Raw genomic sequence first — 6,058 nt, forward strand, 5'->3', positions numbered from 1 at the left:
TGGTTGTTTTGTTGTGGCGTTTGTTGTTGTTGTTGCTGTTGTTGTTGCTGTTGTTGTGGTTGTTTTTGTTGTGGTTGTTGCTGTTGTTGTGGTTGTTTTGTTGTGGTTGTTTTGTTGTGTTGTTGTTGTTGCTGTTGTTGTGGTTGTTTGTTGTGGTTGTTTTTGTTGTGGTTGTTGTGGTTGTTGTTGTTGTGGTTGTTATTGTTGCGGTTGTTGTGGTGGTTGTTGTTGTTGTGGTTGTGGTTGTTTTGTTGTGGTTGTGATTGTTGTTGTTGTAAATTAGCGTCTAAAACTAGCACGCTTTTTACCACGGAGTATTTTGTTTTATCATAATGACTTGACCTTTTTGAGGCCTGTGGCAACGAGGTGGTTGGGGGGAGGGAGGGGGGTAGAGAGGGTGGTGGTGAGGGAGGGGGGTAGAGAGAGTGGTGGTGAGTAGGGTACAGTGGTGGTAGTGAGAGGTACAGTATTACCCACGTACAATCACAATGTCACTGAAGTTAAAAGAATAAAACACACATTCCTATATCCTGTTCATATTAGATAGATACACTCACACGCTGTACCTCTCATGATTGTTATACACGCAATACTCAATGTTCGTATACAGCAGCGTAGTCTATTGCTATTAGTGTACACCTCCCGGCGTCTCCACAAAATATCCACACGATTTACTTCTAGTTCAACGCCGCTTCGTAATCCGGCATTAAAAAGCATCATCAACAAGCTTCACACATCGCTGCCAGACGCACGATCCATGGCGGCGCTCATTGGTTAATTTTATGTTGTGGTGAAAAAATATTGTACGATCATTTTACTTCGTCGCTTCTGTAGGATATATTAAAAAATTTCACTATAAAATTATTACTTAAAAGAAATAGCTTTAATGTTTTTGTTTGTAAAGGAATTTTGAGCGAATATAAAAAAAAAATGTTAGATTAATTATTTTTATTTATTTTTTTATTTTCGAAGTTACAGTCTTGCATATGTGGGTCATAAGCTGTGAGAAAATTTACCAATTTTTTTCTTTACCTTGAAGCAAATTATATTTATATTTTTGTTTTGTAATTTTTGACAAACTGTATTTAAGAATTAGATCATTACGTTATTGATATCACACACACACACACACACACACACACACACACACACACACACACACACACCCAATCAGTGAAATCTTCCAACTGACAAACGAATCACCTAATCAACTCCCCCCCCCACCGCAAATCTGCTAACGATCTATGACGTAGTTACAGATCACCTTACACCCATCAAATCGATTAGCCAGTCTCTTATCGGATTGGTTTAGTTAGTCGTTCCAATCTACTGTACTGATAACTAATTGAAAGAAGATTATTTTTCATCAATAATAATCCTAATCCAACCAATAACCTTAATATCCAATCAAATCTTAAGTTGTCGAATCAGTTCAAGGTTTAGGTATATATTTCCAATCGTAAAGTATATCTATATAAGGGTTTAATCATACAAACTAATGTATTGGAATATACACGAAAAATATACTTCACTCGACCCAGGTGATGTCTGCTTATACATACATACATACATACATACATACATACATACATAACGACAGACAGACACATAAAGGTGAGATCATGTGATAGACGACACGAAAGGGGTAGTGTGGAAAGATAGACGACACGAAAGGGGTAGTGTGGAAAGATGAGGGGGAGGGAGGGGGGGGGGGGGGGGGGGGGAAACGTGTGCGTGTTTGTCATGACCAAAATATGTTAGCTGTTGGTTGTATCTCATATGTGTTAAATCGCTCCTGACACCGAATTCGATTTATTTTTCCTCTGGCCTCCTTTTCTTCCTATTCAAGCTTCCTTCATTGCCTTTCTTCCTATTCAAGCTTCCTTCATTCCTTTTCTTCCTATTCAAGCTTCCTTCATTGCCTTTCTTCCTATTCAAGCTTCCTTCATTCCCTTTCTTCCTATTCAAGCTTCCTTCATCCCTTTTCTTCCTATTCAAGCTTCCTTCATCCCTTTTCTTCCTACTCAAGTTTCCTTCACCCCTTTTCTTCCTACTCAAGCTTCCTTCATTCCTTTTATTCCTACTCAAGCTTCCTTCATTCCTTTTCTTCCTACTCAAGCTTCATTCATTCTTTTCTTCCTACTCAAGCTTCCTTCATTCCTTTTATTCCTACTCAAGCTTCCTTCATTCCTTTTCTTCCTTCCTTCATTCCTTTTCTTCCTACTCAAGCTTCATTCATTCCTTTTCTTCCTACTCAAGCTTCCTTCATTCCTTTTCTTCCTACTCAAGCTTCCTTCATTCCTTTTCTTCCTACTCAAGCTTCCTTCATTCTTTTCTTCCTTCCTTCTTCCTTCTTCTCAAGCTTCCTTCATTCTTTCTTCCTATTCAAGCTTCCTTCATCCCTTTTCTTCCTACTCAAGTTTCCTTCACCCCTTTTCTTCCTACTCAAGCTTCCTTCATTCCTTTTATTCCTACTCAAGCTTCCTTCATTCCTTTTCTTCCTACTCAAGCTTCCTTCATTCCTTTTCTTCCTACTCAAGCTTCCTTCATTCTTTTCTTCCTACTCAAGCTTCATTCATTCTTTTCTTCCTACTCAAGCTTCCTTCATCCTCTCCATATACTTCTTCCTCATCTAGCCACCCATCCTTCCATCTCCTTCACTCACCATATCCTACAGGACACCCACTTCCACCTGGTGCTGTATTGGCCTAGGGCGGCGACACCATCCTTACGCCCTGAAGCTCCGGAAAGGACCTTGGGACGCCCTGACATGTCCCAGTGGACCTAAGGGTAGTGGTTGACGAGTGACAATGGTGGTAGAACTCAGTGATTGTTAGGGGAATGATGGTAGTTGATTGTAGGGGAGTAGATGTGATTGTGGTAGGTGAGAGAGTGATCATCTATCGTCTTCCTGGTGATTGTTGAGGGGAGTGAGGCAGGTGGTTGATGGTGGTTGATGGGGTGTTATGTCAGGTGATTATAGGGGTGTGGGGAGGGGTGTGGGGGGGTGAGGAGGGGGTGAGCTGGTCACCTTACCATGCAACAATTACAGCAAGGTCGAACAGTAAACTTCATTCCACAAACGTTAGACAAATCCTGAAGTGACAGTAAGACCCCCTGGGAAAACCTGAAGAAGGTGAGGACCGGATGTTGTTGGACCAGGAGATGTTAGTAACGTGCACAAGGAACACACAGGTGGTAGTGGTAATCAGGGAGCTTTACACCTGTGTCCTAGAGAGTCTGTCCACACACACACACACACACACACACAGGGTCATTGTTTAAGGGTCATTATGATGGGTTGAAAAGGAAGGCAGCAGGATTTTTGGAAAGGTGGAAGATGTAAAGCTGGTGTTTATATGGTAGGGTGAGGGAGGGTGAGGGAGGGTGAGGGAGGGAGGTGTGGTAGGTGTAGGAGGGAGGTGAGGGAGGGTGAGGGAGGTGAGGGTGAGGAGGAGGTGGGAGTGAGGGGAGTGGGGTGAGGAGGAGGTGAGGGGAGGTGAGGGGGAGGTGAGGTGGGGTGAGGTGGGGTGAGGGGAGGTGTAGGGTGAGGAGGGAGGGTGTAGGGTGAGGAGGGAGGTGTAGGGTGAGGGAGGAGGTGTGGAGGTGAGGGAGGAGGTGTAGGGTGAGGGAGGGAGGTGTAGGGTGAGGGAGGGAGGTAGGGGAGGAGGGTAAGGGCAGTTTTGTCACTCATACATCGTGATATATGACTCATGACTCACGACATGAGTTCGGTTTATCCCTTGGGTCACCATCGGCCTCTGACGTCACATCAGCCACACAACAAGTGACGTCACACCAGCCACACACTTCTAACTTAAGTGACGTCACACCAGCCACACACTTCTAACTTAAGTGACGTCACACCAGCCACACTTTACTAATTTAAGTGACGTCAGTGCAGCCACAAAATAAACATAGGCGCGTCACAGTGATTATCTTCTGCAATGACCATCAACACAATGCCGCAGACAACAACAGATGACGTCACAGCAGACACAGCCCTGTCAGCATCGCCGAACTACGTTTTAGAATTATATGACGTCACAGGAGATAGGCTACACGACCCCGTGACGTCACAAAAGACAAACAAGTGACGTAATCGAAGACACACGTTATGAAAATAAATGATGTCACAGGAGATACTCACCAGAAACACGTGACGTGACAGCTGTGACGATACAAGGATAATACAGTATAATACAATCTTCAGACGTAACAAGAACAGATGACGTCACAGGACAAGCAGGTAACAAACAAATGATGTCACTGCAGATGCACATCATGGACCTTGGCTGTAATTGGTGAATAAATTGCATGTATCTTGTGAGATCATGGGAGACCTTGGCTGTGATTGGTGAAGGAGTTACAGGCATCTTGAAGGTAACACGACTGTGATTGGCTGACCAATGTAATGCAGGACACACACACACACACACAAACGCACACACACGTACACACACACACACACAGTGACTTATCATGCCCAGATATGGAACCACAAAGAGTGACTTATCATGCCAGGGCAGAGAACCAGGCGGGACACGGACAAAGCACATCCTGGGCCGCCCTCACGCATCCTTCATCCTCCTCCATGGCAGCTGCGCCAACACTGGGAGGAAAAACTGTAGGATGACTCACCTGAGTTTCCGGTGCAGAGTGTAGCCAGGTAGAGATCCAGGGACGACCTCCTCCTCCTCCTTCAGTCTTACCTCCTTCCTCCTCCTCCTCCTCGCCCTCCCTCATCCTCCTCCTGCCTCGCCCTCCTTCCTCCTCCTCTTCCTCCTCACCCCTCATCCTCCTCCTGCCTCGCTCTCCCTCATCCTGCCTTCTCCTCCTCCTGCCTCGCCCTCCGTCATCCTCCTCCTGCCTCGCCCTCCTTCTTCCTCCTCCTCCTCCTCCTCCTCGCCCTCCTTCCTCCCCTCCTCCCTCCTCCTCCTCGCCCTCCCTCCTCCTCCTCTTCCTCCTCCCTCATCCTCCGTCTGCATCCTCCCCCTCTCCCATATGCCTCACCCCCCCTCTTAAGCATGTCTTTGATGGAGGAACATTTAAGGAAAATATTTACCAAGGTGACTCAGAATTGCCCTACAACAAAATATTATTAGCAACAAACACAGCACCATCAACAACACTAGCAACAACAACAATAACAACAGCAACAACAATAAGAACAACATCAAGAAAAACAACATCAACAACAACAACATCAACAATAATAACAACAACTACAACAACAACAGCCGCCATCTTGGTTTATTTACCCTGGTGACGTAAACAGTAGCAAGTTAAAACCATAAAAAAATCATGTAATGTTTTAGGCAAATTAATATTATAATTTTTTAAAAGAAGTTAAAAATTAAGACCAGATTTTCACGATGTTGGATGGAAAATAGACAATCAACTATGAAAATTAAGGTAGATCAACCAATTGGTGATTTATGCAATAACTCACCATTATATCCAGTGATTTAAAACTATATAAATTACTCAAAATGTATGTATATAAACTGATACTTAATTCCCTAATAAAAAAAATAGTACTGAATTTTTATAATTATCATCTTTAATTTACTTAATAATCAATATATAACAAAAAATAATGAATATCCGCAAGTAAAATGAGATATCAGGTACTCAGGTGACATAATTACAGGTGAGGAGATGATGGTACATATATTAATGGGTAAAATTGAGGGAATAAGGGACAAAGGAAGGTAGAGACTGAGATGGAGGCATATTGAAAACTGTGATAACCGAAAGAGAAGCAAAATTTGGGTAGAATTGTAAAAACAGACTGAAAAGATTTGGAGTGGTGGGCAAATGGCTATGGTCGCCGACCCTTAGATATGGATTTTTAATTTGGCAACAATATGGGATTTCTTTTATTACGTGAACACAAAATTATTAGGAACAGGTCAGGTTAGGTTAGGTTAGGTTTCATCACCACACCCACAACACGACACCCACCACACCACAACACCACACCCACCAACACCCACAACACCACACCCACCAACACCCACAACACCACACCCACAATACCACACCCACCACACCC

The sequence above is a fragment of the Homarus americanus genome, unplaced genomic scaffold (assembly GCF_018991925.1).
Source record: "Homarus americanus isolate GMGI-L3 unplaced genomic scaffold, GMGI_Hamer_2.0 scaffold8775, whole genome shotgun sequence".
Classification (NCBI taxonomy): domain Eukaryota; kingdom Metazoa; phylum Arthropoda; class Malacostraca; order Decapoda; family Nephropidae; genus Homarus; species Homarus americanus.